Source organism: Lichenostomus cassidix, chromosome 4 (assembly GCF_008360975.1).
Source record: "Lichenostomus cassidix isolate B80296 chromosome 4, HeHo_3.0, whole genome shotgun sequence".
Lineage (NCBI taxonomy): Eukaryota > Metazoa > Chordata > Aves > Passeriformes > Meliphagidae > Lichenostomus > Lichenostomus cassidix.
This window is the reverse complement of record NC_139484.1, coordinates 21,883,606-21,903,284: the sequence shown is the minus strand read 5'-3', so window position 1 is coordinate 21,903,284 and position 19,679 is coordinate 21,883,606. Positions and strand designations below refer to the sequence as shown.

Below are 19,679 nucleotides of genomic sequence, written 5' to 3'. Positions count from 1 at the left end.
TTGCCTGTCATGAATTATTGAGGTCTGTTGTACTTCCAGCTTGTATGCAAAAACTGGAATAGCTATGCTGATGCCCAGGCTAGGGGCATGAAGTAAGAAAAATGAGGACATGACTGATTAATAGAAGGATGAGAAGCTCAGAAATATGAGAAAAATTAATGTAATACAGGAAAGAGAAACTACTTTTTATCTGGTTTTCAAAGATCCAATTCAATTTCATTCGCTCCCAACTTTGACCAATATTACTTCCAAGTCTGTTGCTGCTGCTGCTTCTGAATTGCTTGAATAAGCTGAGAAACAGATGTAAAACACATTTGAAGATGCAGAAACATGTTTGATTTCATGTTTGGACAACAAATGTATTAAAAATACACTTCAGGTACTGACAAAAGAACACATGCATCAATACTGTCATTGATACCAGGAAAAAAGGTGTCTCCATCCAGTTCTCCTTAAAGTAAAAAACAACAACAAATGCCACACACACTTCTTCCTTCATATCTGGAAATGTTTTTCAGTTCTTCCTTTGAACAAACATCCACAATTTCAAGAAGAAAAAGCAAAATGAATGTCCCCCCGCCCCAGAACTAAACCCCTGCCCAATTCCCCAGACCACCTAAGGGCACAGAAAAGAGGTGCTAAACCCCATTTATCAGTCAGTTGACTTTTGTGGCACCTGTTGAGGCTTCTTTTAAAATCACACCATAACACTTTCATTGCTACACTGCTATCAGCAGATTGGAACTCAGCTTTGGTGAGCGAGGCAGAGGATTTAGGAGACTCAGCACTTTTTTTTTTATGAGTTAAAAGCTGACTCAGTCTGTTGGGTTTTTTTTTAGGTAAAGTGTGAGTAGATCAGAAGATGAAGAAGATGCTTATAGGGCTATAATTCAGCAATAGGCTACTAAATATTAAAAACCTCTAAAGTAGCCTGGTGACTGTTTCTGCTGAGCCAAAGCAGGAGAAATGTTACTGAACACTGGAAGCATCTGGTAGCATCATCATGTTTTATGGACTTCTCTATCAATCACATCATAGGTGCTTTTGAAATGCATGAGAAAGTTCATCCCATTTTGAATTAATTAGTTCAGAAATCATTAATCCTATCTAGAAATAAACTTTCAAGGACCAGGAATGAGACATCCTAGATTGTTACTGAAGATTCACTTCCAAACCATTAGTTTGTTGGGTTTTTTTTTAATATAAGAAACTTTAAAAGTTTATTCCAGGCTTCCTGCTTCTGTAAGACACTGAACTATGAAGTGTGGATTGGAGCAAACATTATCACAACATCAGTAACAGTGAAACTCAACACTGAGGGCTTTCTCAGAAAACAATGCTGGCACCCTGAAAGAATTTTTCACTTTCTTCCACTTATATCTGGCAGAACTTGGACTCATACTTTCTTCCGAACTCCTACCACCCATTAAAGAGCAAATAAACCCCACGTTTATTCCTTGTAATAAAAACCTCTTTTGACTCATAAAGCAAGTTTACATAATGGGAGGCCCAATGCAAAATTTAGATTTGTATAATACTGAGATTCCAGCTGACCAAACCTGTTCAGTGGTTTGGCAAAAGCTATTTTTTTCCAAAATTCTAGTCAAGACAACTACTTCTAAACTGACTGTATCCCAAGTTTCTGCTTTTCCAATAATAAAGTCAGAGTTCACTAAATACATTTTTTGAAGGCTGCTTTTTCAATTAACCCTTTTCCCTCTATACAAAAAGCACTTAAGAAGCATTAATACATTTTTGAAAGGCATTTAAATACAGTAAGAAATGTGAATTGAGGCACTTCTGTTAATTTCAGGAGTTTTTTTGGTTAAATCACCAGTTCATTAAGCATTTCATCATACTTTGTCTGCATGATGCTAAACACCTCACATATCAGACCTCATTATTTTCACTGCATCGATTAAATTTTTTTCACATACAGAAAACCAGCAAATGCAGCAGTAGGATCCCTCCACATTCCAAGTCATACTGTGTACAAAGTCTGGAAATGACTAATCATCTATTTCTGGTTAAATAAACAAACACAAACAACAAGCAAAACCTCAACTGCTTCAAGCTAAAACTAACACCAGGCTATGGAAGTGGAAGCAAAAGTTATACCTGTGATTAATGAGGAAAAAAATTATATTTCCATGTCAGCAAGAGCAGTTATGAAATAGTTTTGTTCCTGCTAGTGCCTCTACTTCACTGTTCTGTGGTTTTTTTCCCATTTAACTATTCTCTTTAGCATCTTAATTTATCTATCAAATCTGTTTTCAATTTTGACGATGGAAGAGGATTTTTTAGAAACATTACTTAAACCACAAATATAGATAAAAATGCAAACTATGTTCCATTTTGCAACAAAACTGGGAACAGATGAGGGCTGTAATGCTACAGAGCTAGTGACAGGGAGATCATCTTCAAGGATACAGAGGGTGCTCCCTGTGCTCCTGATCCTGAGCTGCTCTGGAGCACTTAGGAACAGCAGATGCAGCCCCAGCAGGTGAACTGACGTTATTTTGCACAGAACTAGAAGCCACTATAGCTGCAAGATCTCTCTGGCAGCTTTTATGGTGTTCCCATCACAGCTCCCTACAAGTGGAATTAATCAAGGTCCAGCTCAGTGTGGCCAAATCCAAGCTGCAGCACTGATGCTTTTGCTGCATATTGCAGTTTAAAGAGAATGGCATCAAGATGTTCAATCTGCCTCAAAATGCACATATTGTTGCAGCTGATGGAAATACCTGTGCAAGTAACTCATGAATCCTTGGATTACAGGGTTTTTTCATTACCATTATCAGGATTCATTTGCAAAACAGAAGAAAAATTCCAAATTCCCTCCTCATTTTCCTAAAAAACAAAGCAATGTCCTCACCAAGACTAAGCACACATAAGATCATGACATAAAGAGCCTAAAAGGGTATTTAAAAAGTTTTAAATAGTTTCATTCTGTAATAAGAATACTCCATGCCTCCATGCAGAAGGGAGGTCTGTAGCACAGCCCAATCTCCTTAGGTCTCAAGAACCATACTCTCTCCAAGTGCAGAAAATGCTTCCTCAGGCATGATTTCTGACATCCTCTTCAAATGCTGGATAGTACAGATAATAAAAGGCTAAAGCAGGTTGTAAATGTGTCAGAATATCACCATTAAATCAGTTATACCAAAAGATTCCCTTTAGAGATTTCCTGCTGTTACAGTTCACCCATTGGGAGAATTTCTGTCTATCCTGGAATCCTGGTTAGAATTTAACCCTCCTGCACTTGTTTACAGCAGTGTTAGACTTAATCCATTTAGCCACTATTGCTAAGGAGGAGTAATATTTGTGGTGGCTCCTCCTTCATTAGGAGGTTATTGGTGTCCTTATTTCTACTCTCAAGGACTGAGGCTTTTGCAGATATTCCCCAGTGCTTAAAGAGTCTCCTAAGCAGCTTCTGAGAACATATGTTGTTTTTACTAGCTCTGGGTAGAGTTTCCCTGTGTGTGCCAAGCAGACCTCCTTGGGGCCCTGTCAGTGATCAACTGATTTAGTGCTCAAAATTAGAGACCTAGAGCAGCTATTTTCGGCAGATTCTCTCTATGTGAGAGTCTTGATTTTTTTTGTCTGTGTTCAGCACACCCAGCCATAGTTACTTGATTTTACTTTACTGTGACATTTTGTGCACTGGTGTATCAGAAAGGACTGGCATTACAGAGCACTGCACAGTGCATGTAGGTGCTCTGGCAGATACCTGCCTGACATGCAAACTTTTCCCCAGACCACAATCTGCTTTAAAAAAATGTTTAGAGAAGTCAATTCTATTGCTGCAAATGATCTATTTGACATTAACACTAGTCTTCTTCAATCCTGTTGCAAGTGGAATGTCTGGGGCATAACAGACAACATGACTCATTTATTTCCAAAATAAGGGCATAATGCTAAAAGGTTTTCTAGAAAGCATATACTGAATCAGTGGAATATTTTTCCTCCTTTTCCTGAGTCTCCCTCAAAAATATTTCTAGTGGAGATGCAGACCCCCAAGAAGGGAATTTTAAATTATCAGTGATTACTTTCTTATTACTAATTAGTTTTTAGAAACCATCTGTTTTCTGTGAACACTATGTTGAAACTGCTGCTTAGAGCACCATATGGAAAAGTTAACTGCAGCTCCAGGAATCTATGGTTCACACTGCATCTAAGTATTCCATAGATGTTTCCCCAACAGTATTTTCTTTTGTGGAAAGAAGGCTGTAGACATTTTTTTTGTTACAAAACTCTTTGCTTACTGGTCTAAAAAAAGAAAAAAAATCTTTTGAAATTTTCACTCAAATATTTACATTAAATAGACGGCAGCCAAATAATAGTGATTTTAAAAGAGGGAGAACTATGAATAAACACAGAGGAACTCAACCATTCTGCAAGGACTGAAGCTTTCTGCAGAGCTGCATTAAAGTCTAAAACTCATTTTGATGATTTCTTTATTGCATTTAAGATCCAGATCAAACAAAACACAACAGATCAGAGCTGTAAGTGAGCAATAGATTCTCTGGACTCACACTGAGTTTTCTCAGCTCAGTATCTATCAGCATGGATGTTCCCAAAAGTCCACCTGGAGAGTGTTGTAAAAGATACAGCATGAAATGCCTTCAGTAGAAAAATCAAGTTCATTCAAAGTTCTTAGTCCTCCTGGGAAGATTCTTTTCCCTGATTTGGCTGACTTATTTGTAATACTTAGGATAACTCTAAAACCAGCAGGCTTAAAAAATGGAAACCACTTACAAAACAACCCACAATAGAAGTGCAATCTCCCCCTACACACAGTTACTCATCATATGCTTCATGTTTAATTAAGTGCTGTCAGCTCAAATTTAAGTTTACACACAGCCCCCAGAAATGTTCAAGAATTGCCCTGTGCCTCAGCAAGTTACTACTGTGAGAAGTCTATGCAGGGAAGAAAAAAGCAGTAAGACTCAACCAGAATAGAAAAGCAGCAAAATTTAGGAGTATAGCAGTTATGAAAATAACACAATTTAAAACAGGCATGTTTCATCTCCATCCAAGCTCACATGAAAGATGGGAGTAGCACAAGTTTAAGACATTTTTACAATGAGAAGGTATTCTATGGTTTTTGACAAGCATAGAAGTCAAAAAGTAAGCCATATTAATGTTGATATGCTTCACAGGCTATATGCAAACATATCTACCCTCAGTCTGTAACCCTGACACCCTCTTGGTCATGCACTTTAGAAGTTATTGCAATCATTTGCCAACTCAGATTTCACAGTTAATAGTGACTTGTTTTGTCAAAATTGGCAAATGTTATTGTTATTTTAAAAATAAATTATTTTAAAATTAAGATTCTTACTTCAGTCTACTTAACTGAAGTATTCTGAAGTAAAGGCCATACTTATTGTGTGTCATTTTAAACTCCTTATATCCAAATGAATGGAGAAATCCTCTGTGGGGATTTATTGTCTGCCACTGTGAAGTGGCAGATGCTGCATCAGCTTTTTCTACAACTGTCTGGTGACATTCTTTCAAAGAAACCACAAAAGTGCATTTCATGTACTTCATGATGGTCCCTAGAATCTCCACCATTCCTGGGAAGCACAATTGCTCATCCTTTACTACCATCAAGCTTGGGACAAATTGAGCCAAAGGAAAATAAAACTTTAGCCCACTGAACTGAGTTCAATTTTAAAAAGTCTTCATTTGACAGAATTACCTTTCTGTGTATTGAGATTATGTTTACCTAACTTCAGTAGTCTGAAGTTCCAATATTTCATCAACTAAACCCCAAGAAATATTTTTCACTAAGTTGCAAGATTATTATTCTTCCAATACAGTGCTTTAAATAACTTCTACTACAGCCACAGCCAAAAGTTTCCAGTGGCTTTCCAACAAATTTGTCAGGAAAAGATTTTAAAATTACTGTATACCTTGCTGCAACAACAAAAAAACAAAAACAAAAACCCCAACAATGTATTGGTACCACTAGCTTAAAAAACCCACTTTTTACTACAATTCATTCCACCTTGGAGGAAAGATTTCAAGAGAGGCAGGAGAAAAGGCAACTGAAAATTCTCAGGGAAAAATATTTATAAAAAGCTCATACTATCACTCTGAACAAAGTCACGACATACTTTTTATACCAAAGAGAACACGCAGTTATGGGTACATTGATGCAATATTAGAATTTATTAAATGTTACACTTACCCTTCAGTAGAAACTGTTTATCAACAGCAGGAATGACCCTAGACACTAACAATCATTTACACCAAAAATACAAAAAAAAAAAATTACAAAAACTGTGGACATTCAATCCTTTTAAGCTGTAAGATGGCAAAAGAGTGAGTGTTGAAGCAGGTGAGTTTATCCCTCAGCTTCTATGCACATCTAACACCCTGCCCAGAGATATATCCACTTAAATGCCTTTCCTATCACACATCAGCAGAACTGATAGTAGGGGAAAAAGGGGAAAATGTGGTATAAAAAATCCTGTTGTATTCAGACTGAAATCACTTGAGGAATTTCCAAGACTATCTTAATACAATAATAATGAAATAATAATGCGACAATAGTGGAAGCAAAGCAAGCGAAACAAATGCAAATCAAATCCCATCAGAGAGGTGATGGAGAAGAGTCACTGTAAATTAGAGGAAGGCAGATATCAAATTTCTGGAAAAGAGGGGAAGCACAGTAAGTAATTTCCAACCAGTGATTTTATTAGCACTGTTTTGCAGATGAATAGCTTGTCAAGTGCTACAAGTATGTCCCTGCACTAGTGAAAACATGCAGGTATTTTTTTAAAATTAATTTCTCAGAATCCCAACTTTGATCTGAGAATTTAATTTTTAAAATAGTTGGAAATGTGTTCATAAGTTCACAAATTTGAATTATAACCTAATACATCAAATTCTAAGGACTGTCAGCAAGATTTAGCCAAAGAATCTAGTCTAGCAGAGTATTAAAAGCGAACAATCTGTTTCAACTACACTTTTTATTAAAAAAAAATCTGTTTTGAGGACAGAAGTTCTGGAAACAATTTTATTTAGGTATTTAACAAAATATGAAATCTCAAGCATATAGATATATATGTGTGTGTATACACATATATATGTTTACACACACATATGGTAAAGAATGCTTCTTTTCTCAGTGAAACCTGGTAATACACCATTAGAATAAGAGTTCTTTTGCTAATATTCCATTTCACTGAAAGCCTGTACTCTCTATTATGGCAAATGACAATTAAAAAAAGTAACTCTATAGAATCAAAGTTATTGCTGGTTCCCTGTCATCTGAGGACAGTTTACACAAACATTCAGGTGTCACACACAAAATATCTAACCTTAGCTAAAAATAAAATTTTTGAGTGTGCTAGTCAGACTGAAAATGACTCACAGTATGAAGGAACATGAATCACCGAAAACATTTTGAGACTAATTATATATGAATATATAAAGCACTGAGAAATAAATGAGTTCAAAAAGATCCTCTAACTTCAGATTCATCCCTAACACAGTCAATTTACAAAAGAGGTATTAATATTTATTCCTCATGTCACACCTGACAAGGTCTTTTTAGTTCAGTCCCAAGTCAGTTTTGAACTTCACATAATCCTTTTTTTCTGTCAAAAAAATGAGAAAGTGTTGTAATTCTTATCACTCTACTAACAAGGATTCACAGTGGGGTCTGCCTGTGAAAATACTTTTTTCACAGTGGGATCTGCATGTGAAAACCCAGCTTTTCCCTCCATCCTTCCCCAACATTTACAACAGAAAAGAATTTTTGTTCAGAACAATGATAATTTTCACAATATATTGCCAGGAATCTGTATCAACATTCATTGGCTTTGAAGAGAAGAAAGAAACACAGGGACTACAATTTTGGAAAAATTTTGGGAAAAGGAAAAGATTCCATTTAAAATATAGCTCCATTTCTACCTATCAGCCAAACAAACCACGAGACAGGAGTATTTCACTTCTAGTGCACATGTGATTCCAAGAGAATTTCACCAATAAACTTGGCTACAGATGAAGGGGAAAAAAAAAGCCAAACCAAAAACCGCATGAAAATATTTGGAAGTCATTTCAGATACAAGCTACAAACTTGAGAAGAGTGAAACACTGGGGATTCATATTTAGAAGGAATACCCAGAGACCTATTCTCACAGCTTTTCCATTGTCCAGAAAAACATACCTCAGTGTGCATGGAGTATTTGTGTCCAAGCACTGGAGAACAGCCACAGCAGGTATGCATCACATTTTCCTTAGTTTACCAGTTGACTTTTTAAAAAATAATTTATTTTGTATAACCAGAAGAGTAAGTACAAACTATTTTCTTCAGGACAGCAACATTCTCCATAGCATTGTACCATGGATTACTCCATTTCCTCTCCCCAGAGAGGCTCTTGATAAAGAAACAATGCCTTCCACTCCCAGCCACCAAGTGAAGACACTGCTGACAGGGATAATGCAATGAAACCTGCTTTTATTGCTTACTTAAGAATCCTTATTTAAGCAATATGGATAAACTGAAGTTTTCAATTTCAGATAACTGTAAAGAAACTTTTGGGCTTGCATTGTCTCCCAAGAGATGAAGAAAGAAGGTTTAAGTGTTGTGATCTGACCTTGAAAACTCCATGTGACTGATCATATTTTAATAGCTTAAAAATTAGATGTGCTTTTTGCTTAAACATCAATCAGGCTGAGTTTTCAGGCATACCCTTCCCCCATACTTAATAACTTCTGCTAGGTGTTTATATCCAAAAGCCCCATATAAATCTTATTTCTCACAAACTGCTATGACAGAGGCTTCAGAGATTCTCAGATAAAACTAATAAAAGTTGCTAAACTCCAAGCCATTTATAAAGGTACATAGTCTCTCCCTATTTCTAAAAATTTTCTGTTCATGTGTTTTGATTTGTCTTGAAAGAAACAAAATATCTGGCATGTCATTTTAATTCCATTAGCATTATATGTGGTGCCATTCATACTTTCTTATGTAGGTCTTAAATGAAGATGAAAAGAAGTTCCAAAATAGAAGCTCAGGGAATAGGAATCCTCATCTCCAACTAATTACTGCCAAAACATGTGAGCAAGCCATGAGAATTACTCTGGAAATTACAGACAAGTGTCTATCCATTAGAAGAAATATCAAACATCTTCATTCCCCCACTAACTGTAATACCATTCTGAAACTTGAATATTCAGTGACACATAGATGGGAGAAAAAAGAAGTTGTTGACATGTAAGCGTCATAAATACATTATTTATAAGTCAAATATTTGAGAAGTAGAAGACAGTAAAAAATAAGGTGCAAAAGGTGAAGTGTGCTGTAAGAAATCAAAATGTATTCATGTGGCAAAACCAAGAAAACCTGTATAATAATTACTAGTTCCTAGAGTATTCAAAGCCCTCTTGGACGCTAAAAACTTTTCAAAAAACATCTTTGCAGCTTGGATTTCACCTTATCCCATGTGTTTCTCAATATAACTTGTGACAGAAGACAATGATGAGGTTTTTGTGCATCCGATTACATCCATCAGTCCAAAAGCAAGAGCAAATCCCTGTCAGGTAAAGGAAGATTAGTGCTTAAACTAGGAGTGTGCTCTTAAGGAGGTGACAGACTTCAAGGACTGCAGGTAATAACACCACTCTGACACTAAAACTCCAGGAAATTGTACTGATTGTGTAAGAAAGTGAAGGAGGACAGAGCTTTGTGAATGAGATTTCATCATTTGTTCATCGTTCTCTTAGATTTCACAAGTTCAGAATATCCATTTTACTGCATCTTTGCTTAAGTAAAAATATAAACTAATATATTCTAAAATTTGCAAGTATATATTAAAGAAATATTAAAAATAGATTCTAATGCAACAGATCAGTGTGAAAAAATGACATAACAGAGCTTGCATGGGTATTTGCAGACAGATTTCCCTGCTTAACCCCCCAGCTCCAGGGAGGTGGAGAGAATACTTTTCCCTTTGAGCCAAAAAGACCAGCCACAAAGAAAACTGGCCAGGATAGTTGTCTACCAGGAAACTTCACTGTGCCATGTTTCCTCTTATGCTTATATAAAGCCAATTGTGGAGGATGGATTCTGTTTGCAGAAATGGGGTTTTTTTTGAGTCAAATGTCCCACACACCAGTGTGCTCTCTTTGCAAATCGAGCCAGAACAGTTACCAATTTCCACAACCTCTCCACATGTCTGCTGTGCAGCCACATGGGTATATTCTAAGTGTCTGTATTATTGTGTCCCTTGAAAAATACAGAGAGAATAAGGAATGCTTATCACACATGCTTGATTCTCTCTTGATCAATTTTATCCTGGTTAAATCAACCAGACCCTTGATTTCTTTAAATGAGGAACAGCAAGTTTCTACATGCAAGAAAATGTCACCTTCAGAAATCACTTACAAAGAGGATTCTGGCTCTTTTGGTACTCTTTACTTCATAATCATCTTTACTTTTCTTAGCTGACTGGCATATTTTCCAATAATTTTATCCATAAATAAGAACTCCTTAAGTACTAATTGAATTGAAAATTAGAGATGAGATGGGAAAAGCCAAGAAAAGCCAAATCTACTTGCCAAAAATCTAACTCACCATTTAGTTTATGAGTTATATTCTATTCTTTTTTGCTTTCTTCTGAAATATTTTGGTTTCTCCAGGAAGCCTTTCATAATTACGGAGATATCTTGTGCCATGTATCAGTAAATAAAACACCAAATAAATATGAACACAATAAATATTTAATAACATGGTGTAGATTGCATATTTGCACAACAGAAAAAAAAAAGATTGTTGGCTCAGTGAACAAGTGCTACAAGAACACTGACTTTTACTGCCTACACTGTAAACACTGAGTTATCACTCCCTCCTATGCAAAGCTTTCAATCTGCAAGCCATAAACAGGGTCACTGTTCGTTTTAAGTGCTGGGAAGCTCTGCTTTTAAGAGTTGGCTTGTGTTGCTATTACTTCCATATTACTTTTCCTTCAGAATCTTCAGGTTTCTTTGTTTAAAGGTTCACTGCAAATTAATCAGCCAGCAATATTTTAAACATTAAAGATGAAGGTTCCTTTCCTCTCTCCAACAAACTGTTTCATATTTCCTGCCATTAATTTAGTATGGAACAGAACACCATTTTTCTTAGTAACTGGTACAAATATAAAAATTCATATTTTAAGATTTCAGTTGTGTTTCAGTAGACTGAAGAAACAGACTATCTGATTAGAGCCAAACAAGAAACAGCTACAGATCCATCAGCCTGACAACCTGAAGGCCAAATCCCAAAACTAGAAAGTCTGGTTACAGACTCAGTTACAAACAGGAATGGATGAAATTCAACCTTGAAACCCTTTCATACATGGTTGGTAAATAGCTTTGCACTGTAAGATGTAACAGGATTCTTAAAGAAAATTTGCATGTTAGAATGGTATCATGTAAGAACTGTTTACTGAAGGAACATAGGGTAATTTAATTACAGGAAAAAAAATTTCCAAGATCTTAAAGTAATGAGGAACCTGTGACACAAATCCTAATCTGGCATATGACAGCTGCAGAATGAATTCAAAAGATTTTTACCAGACTAATTATCTGTTAATGGGCAGGCTCAGCGGGACATAACAAATTCCCAAGGTTTAGTTTCCAAGTCATGTGAGCCAATCTTTAGCATGGCAGATGGCAGACAATGGCTGCATAGCGCTCTTTTATTCCAAGAGCTACACACACCATTCCTGTAACCCATCACTAAAATTATTGTAATCATACATCAACAAAGATACAACGCTACCACTGGTGACACCACTACTTCTGCAGTGATTGCTTCCCACACTGTGCAGCATGTCATTTTTATTAAGTGCTGTCAGCTCTTGGTGTGCGCACACAAAAAATGAAATCCCAGCAGCATTTATCCTCTCCATAGATCCACAAAGACTTCAGCAAGTTGGATGTCACTTTTAACAGGACACACATGCTTGCTGTTAGCTAAAATATCAGCAATTTCTTTCAGTTGCCACACTCTAATTTAAAAGTGCTGACTTTCACACCAGGTTCTGATTTTATGTTCGTTTTTAGAAATACTCTATTACTTTAACATCACACTTCACCAACCTGCTGGTCCAAAGGCAATGGGTATTACTGATTACATCTCTAAACTGTACCTCACTGACAAAGATTAAATTCCCACCCAGTGGACACCAGCCATCACATTCCCAGTAACCTTACACCACAGCCCCACAGCCAGAATTATGCATCCCTGTGGGAAGGAAAGAGATACGTTCTCCATTCTGTCTGTACTGTATTCTGGGTTATTGATCTCCAGAAAGCAAGAATAAGACACAGGGGATCCCCCACTGTGACAAATTCTAAAGAGCTTTGTTCCAGAGAGCCAAGTTTTCCAGTGCTAGACTGTGGCTGTTTCATATGGCATGACCTTTATTTTTTGCATATGCAACAAAGCTGAAGAGCTCCATCGGCATTATTGTTCATTTCAAGTTTAACACAACTCTTCTGCAATGACTCCCTCGATGTTCAAGGCTCTGTTTGTTTTTTAATCCTTTTTCTGCAGCACCTTACACATCACAATTTTGCTGCTTTGAAATGAAATCCTTACCATTTTGTATTTTCTTTTTTTTTCTTAAAATTGTAATTGGGCTGGTAATGTGATCCTCTGGCAACTGTGATAAAATTGTAAATACTTTCTAGGCAAAATCATAAACCCCATATTATCTGCCTGTGTACTTTGCACCACTGCATGTAATGCAAATGCATTGGAAAGTGTTCCATGGCAAGCTATGTGCCTGGGAAAAGATTTCTGTATTTTCATATTTAGGGTATTTTTCAGATTGCAACAACTATGACAGGGCAGGGTTAATTTCAGGTTGGTTTCAGACAAACACTTTCTTCCATATATAACTACAGATGAGAACATTTCTATGTCCATGAGCAGAGGCCAAAATTATCTCCTCTGCTATTTCCTCCTTCCTTCTAGCAATAAATAACCATGGCTCCCAGTTCTGAGCACACCGAGTGGAAGTCTGACCAAAAATACCACCTAGCAATGTCCATGGATGAATTCATTTCCTGCCATACAGACTTCCTGAAGATTAAAGCCACTTTAATTCTTTTGTTTTCAGTAAGACTTGCAAGGTTTGTATCCCACACTAACTAGACATAGGCATCTGTCCAGAGCTGTTCTCGGAAACAATTCCAGCCTTCAGTAAAAGCCCAACTTCCCTTGAATCATGTTTCACATCAAACATCAGAAGATGTTTGCTATCACTAGGATAAAACTTACTTTTGCAGGTGTGTATGCATGCACACTTCAGTATTAACAGGCATTCAGGTTTTTATCTCCAGCTTAACAGCTCTTCCAAAGTGGTAGATCACCTTTAGTTACCAAAAACACTCAAATCCAATCAGTTTTCAGAAACCTTAGAGACTGTCAGACTCCAGTTATCTGCTGAAAATTATAATAAAAAATCAAGTCTTCATTGATCTTATTTTAACAGTGACTATCTACCACTGAGTTCTGTAGGATCTGATCTTGACGGTAAGCCTATTTTTTTTTTTTAATATGCAGAGAACACACAGAAGTAACTTTCTTTTGCTGCTAGGTTTTTTTATGTTCATCCCCCCCAGAAAACTTGTTTATTATCTTTCCATAATCTAAGCCATCCCATTTCCTCCCATCTTTCTTTACAGGACATGTTTTCTGGCATATTTTTATTCTTTTCTGGATTTCCATCAAAATAATAATGGAAATAATGGCTTGCATCTCTGCCCTGAGTAGGACAGAGCAAAGTGGGCATCTGACACGTACCCCAGAAACAAAATGATTGACTGTAACTTCCAAATGGATGTTGGCTTTCCCCTCCTAGGCACAACCAGTGACACCATTAATTCATCTGCACATCTTCAGCTGTGATCCTTTACCACTTCCACCAGAACCACTTGTCGTTTCCTATCTGCATTGTTAACAGCCAGTGAGTGTAAGCTTACTCAACCTGGTTGGTCCTAAGCTATTTCTGCAGTATGTCAAGTTCCTAATCTCCTGTTGACCAGGTTTCCTGTAGCTCATCTGTATTTATTCAGCATATCCTCCATTCCATCTTCCAGGTCATTTCCAGAGACTTGTACAGACACACATTATTGACCCCTGCTCAATATGAAATTCCGGTTTGGCAGTGAATCATCAATAACCACTCAGAACAACAATATTCCAAATGTGCATTCTGTAAGTAGTACATTTTCTTCTGGACCATGCTTCCCTAGCTGACTGATGAGAAAAGACAGCATGAAAAAAAAACCTTATTTCAGAACAAAGAAGTAGCCACTATTATTTTCTTCCCTTTCTCTCTCTCCCCAGCCAACCCATTGGTTCATAACTATGTATTGCTAAAACAAACAAAAAACCAACAAAAAAGTCCACAAACCTTCCCAAAACGCCACATCATGCACTCAGTTGAAGCATTCTGTGTCCAGAGCTCAACCCAAACCAGCAGGCTCCCTGAGCAGGCAGGTGCTCTGTCAGTGCCCTTCTGTTCTGTAACACCCATGAAGGTGACTGAACCAAATCTGACATTTTTCAACTTCCAGGTGATACAGGTATTCCACTGCTACATGTTGACACAAAGAGAGGGAAATAATCCAGCCAAACATCAGAACGTGATTCACAGTACTTCTCCATCAATTTTTTGCCCTGTAAATCTGCGAGTTAAGTTTATTTAGGTCACCCTTAGGGACCCACATCTCATCAAAGGAACAGCAGCTGTAGGATGATTCGACTCATCCAGGACTCCTCTATACTGTTTTTCAGGGTTTCTCTATGCCCTGGAAAGTAATCTCTACCTCTTCCACATTGGTTTTGTCTCCAGTTGATCCAGTGAATGAGAAAAATGGCTCTTGACATGTAGTATGAGCTTTCCTTGTCTGTACTGCATGTATATTTTCTGATTTAACTTCCCAGGCCACTTAGTTCCTACTCTCTTGGAAGATCTCTCTTTTGGAAGTTCTATTCTCTTTCCTTAAAGACAATCTAAATACAACTTCTGGGTGCATCTCCACAAAATCTTTTACTGCATGAGAAACAGTACTAATTTGTGCATTCATGTCAGCTACAAAAATTTCAAACAAACAAACGAATAAATGAAAAAACTCCAAACCAACAATATAAATGCCTCTGTCCAGTTGGTACTTCATTCTTACATTGCAGTGCTCTCCCACTGCTACAGCAAGAGGTCTCTGCTGGTCCTGTTCCCATTCCCTCATATGATGCTGCAAACACCCTGCTGAACCTTTATAAACCAATGTAAAGACTGTGTATCCCTCTATCCCAGAACATACCCAGCTACTATTTGCGTCATTTCCCAAAATATAAGCAGATTCATATGCTTTTTCTGGTGGATATGAACCATGAATTCTGAAAAGCCTTTCTATGCTACATATCTCCTCTTTCCATAGTTCTATTGGCAGTCATATCCATAGTGTCAAATCCCCAATCACTTGGCTGCAGTTTGGCAAATTTAAATCACTTTCTAAAAGTCGACTCTACCTCTTGTGACCCTCAGTCTTTAAGATTAATTCAGGGACTATCACTACTGTTAAAAATCCGGAAGTGAGGTGAGGAAAGACTCCTTGCCCACAAATTCCAGCCTTCTCTGGGATCTGCATTGCAGAGAATTGCTCTCTCTGCAGCTGCCACTGACATTCCTCTGTAACAATATATAAGCCATTTTAAGAGTTGTGAGCTATGCAAGGGCTTAAGGATTTCTTCCCCTCATATTTGCAGATTAATGCAACATTTCAGCTTAAAATGGTATCTTAAATTTCAGCAGAACTAGAACAGAAAAAAAAAAAAGCTGGCTATGTGTGTTCTTGCAAAGTGCCTTGTAGCAGAAATTCAAACCTGTGCCATTTCCAATACATTTTTACAGTTCCTGTACTAGGTTAAAGCCTGAGATGCATGATAAAACTTGTTTTAGTTTGGTAGCTTTCAACTGCAAGTAATGCCTGCTAACTCTGAAGCAAGTTTCTATTACAGTTGTTTCTCAACCTGCAATGAGATACCAGTGATGCAACAGTACAATTAAATCACACACACAAAATTACACTTCTAGAGCTGGTTCCTTAAGGAACCTCCTTCTTTGGTAGGAGAGAATTGAACTAAAGGGAAATACTTGCTAGAAACACTTACTTAACTGCAATAAATTTTTTTTTCAAAAAACCATCTCATACAAATATGACCACCTACACAACTGAGAAAAAGGAAATTCATAAGTTCTAAAACTTGCTTCAGTACTAAACAGTCAGATGCCTGAGATTAGGACTGTAGTAAAAATATTATATTAATGGAAATCTTTGAGATTTGAATGACACAAGCCCATGTGCCAAAAGAATCAATGGAGAATACCTGTTACACTAATAAACAAAATCTCTCCTGCTCGTCCATTATTTTGATTTCTGCCCTCTGTGATGGGTATGTTAACAGCAAAGTAAATGCAAAATGCAGTTTCCAAAAATTCAATTTCTATCTTCTACACTAAGTTTTCAAATCTGTCACTAGAAAATAAAAAAAAAATTCTGAGAGGAGAGCATAATGAGTGTTAGGTACATCCATATGTAGTATCTGTTTTCTTCAGTTACCTATTTGTTTTTAATGAGTACTTTGTCAAAAAACTTCATTAACAGAACATTGGGGAGCTTTTGGTTTCAGAAACAGCCACCAACATACCCGTGGGCCACAAAAAAGGACCTTCAAATTAAGGCTAATTTTTGGTGCATTCTCACTATTTTGGGAATGAAGTACAGAAAAGGTGGCTCATCCACCTTTTCAATCCTGTTACGGATATTAATCCATCAAACTGCATCACTGCAAGCTGAAAAAGTGTGAAGATTTAATTGTCTTTTGTGTATCAAATAACACAAGCTTCAGAGTTCTGTATGGTTTTTTGTGAGATTCTCACAGGAAATTCCCCCCACTTCACTCCCAAATTTATTACAAAGTTGCTACCCCACACTTCACAATGCCTGAAGCTTGAAGCTTGTTTAGCAAGACAGAAATCCTCCATTCTCTGCAGAGACAACAAATAGTTAACTTCCCAACTGGAGAAGTTTCAGTCGGACTGTCCTTGCTTCACAGTAGGATAGTGACAGATTCCAGGAAAATGCAGCCAAGTAAGGAAAACACTTCGGTCAAGCAAATATATTAGGCAAACCTCAATGTCAGAAGCACAAGGACTGGAATAGCAGAAGCCTACACTGCAAAGTTAAAGCCTAGTTATTTTTACAGAGATATTTGTCCTCATTTAGAAATCATCGCAAAAATCTTGGGAGGTAAAAAAATGTTGGCTGCTCAATAGCTTAAAAGTTAGAAGTCAGCCCTGGAACAAGATAGTTAAAAAATAAAACTTCAGGCTACAAAGCACTAATATGTTAAGTTGCAGCATTCATGCTGAAACTGAAGATAAAAGGAAACCTTGCAAACATTATAAAATCTTACAACTAAAAACCAGATACTCATCTGTTTTCACACACAATAATCAAGGATATCCAACAAAATATCCAACTCAGGTGTTATTCTCTGTATTACTATTATCATGAAGATGTTGCTACAGTGAAGACTCATGAAGTCAGGAGAGTAAATAAAAACTCTCTTGAGGACATCTTTTCAGCTGCACTGGTCAGAAAGATTACTGTTTTTATCATCATTTCTTCCTACACATTAAATGGTTCTACTGGAATAAAAAAATCACACCACATATTAACAGAGTAAGCATTCCCTAAGTAAAGGATACAAATTTTATACATGCATGTTTTAAACAGCTGAATTTCAGCCTGAATTTCATACTAAACAGAAAATACAGCCTATGTCTAGCCACTCAGAAAAAAAAAAATTAAAAAAAAGTATTTCCACAGAGATAAAAATATGAAGGAGCAAGGAAAAGAAAAAAAAATCAGAAGCATGGGAAACACAAGAGCTACATTTATAGGAACATAGCCATTTACAAAATGCCTTTTTTTAATGGTTGCCTTTCAAGCTGTGCCAACACTACAGCGAACATAAAAGATCTGCCTCCCTAGCAGATTTAGAAGAATAAGCAATTACTACATTAGAGAAAATAGGCTCAGAAATTTCCACCAATTGGTAATTGGCAGCAAAGCAACTCTTTAAGTGCCAAACCCCAAAAAGCCCTTCGGCACCAACCTCTACATATACCAGCAATGAACAAACAAATTAAAAAAAAAAAGCCCTACTGCCTCAAACAGGGTCAGCCCTTCACTGTGGGGAAAGAGAAATAAACAGAATCAAAACAAAAACCCAAACCAGAACTCTCCATCCTCACAGATAAGTAATAAAAGGCTTTTCTTTTTGTAAGGATGTTTAAAGTGATAGGTCTTCTCTTTGGGGCACCATCTGACAGCCTCTTAAAATACAGTTACACTATGGGTGTGCAACAGAGGCTCCTTCCCAAATTCTGTGGAAAAGCACAAGGCTTTTCTTCCCAGTTGAAGGGAGGTTTCCAAATTTATGCATTACTACTGCTGGAACAGTTTACACAGAGAGGCAGCTGCATGGAGTCTCTGCAGCCTGTCAGAATTAGGGATTTCTCAGTCCTGCTTGAGAACACTCCTACAGCTGCAGTCCAAGTTCGATGAGTGCCTTTATCACAGAAGGGGAGGAGGAGGGTCTGCAGCAAATGAAAATCTTATTTTGGAGCATTACCAAAAATTGGTCATCCTCACCATGGACTGAAGACAGTCAACATCCACCATGGGTGACATTAACATGCAAGCAACATATGTGACATTCCACACTACCCTTCTATTGATCCCTATGTACTAGTGCATCTTCCAAATCAGTGCAGATCAGTGAGTTTCTGCTGTTTTAGCAATGCAATAAAAGAGGTGAATGTGAACTGACAATCCTAGTTTTTGGAGTTTCCCCTTACTGACTCTCTCTACTTGCTTGAGAAGACTAAAATCATCTTATCTCAGACAGTGACAGAATACTTCATGGGCAGAAGAGACTAATTATGGCATTATAAATATCCTCAAAGCAATTTTATTATGAATTAAATTAAACATGACTAAAACACATTTTGGATGTTCCTAGGAAGGATTCTCTCCTAAGAAGTAGCATTAACAAATCTCATTTAAAATCAAACCTGTTAGAAGAACGAAAGAGCACATCATTGTGCTGCCACCAAACACAATCAAGAGTCTCAGGGATGCCTTTGCCTAGCTATACTTTTACCAAAACACAGAAGTTGTTCTTTTCCCATACTTCACTACAAGAATTGTATCCAAGCACACAGAACATAACCAGAGACATATGGAGGCAATTTATGTGCACTTGTTCTGCAGTACATTTGCTAGAAACTTGCACGACAAACAGGTGATTTTTAAGCATTAAACATCATAAAAAGCTTGAAAATAAGAAAGTCCACATCTCTGAACACAACTGAAACCTTTTACAAATAGCTCATGCAGATGTACAGCTATGCAGGTGTACAGAAATACCTGTTGAATGAGCAAGGATACTAATATTTAGTCAATAGTACAAGAGTCCAGGTACTTGATACCTGATGTGATCTACACTGCAGCGTCTATTGCTCTACTACTAAAGTCACAATGCTGTCAGAGCCACACAACAGTGTCAAATAAAAGAATCAAATATCAAGGTCTATGAA

The 19,679-nt window shown here is 37.1% G+C and overlaps 1 protein-coding gene across 9 annotated transcripts in view; it reads right to left on the bottom strand.

Moving 5' to 3' along the window:
• DCLK2 (doublecortin like kinase 2) overlaps positions 1-19,679 on the bottom strand; it is a 77,111-nt gene that overhangs the window by 43,471 nt on the left and 13,961 nt on the right. The window lies entirely within an intron of this gene.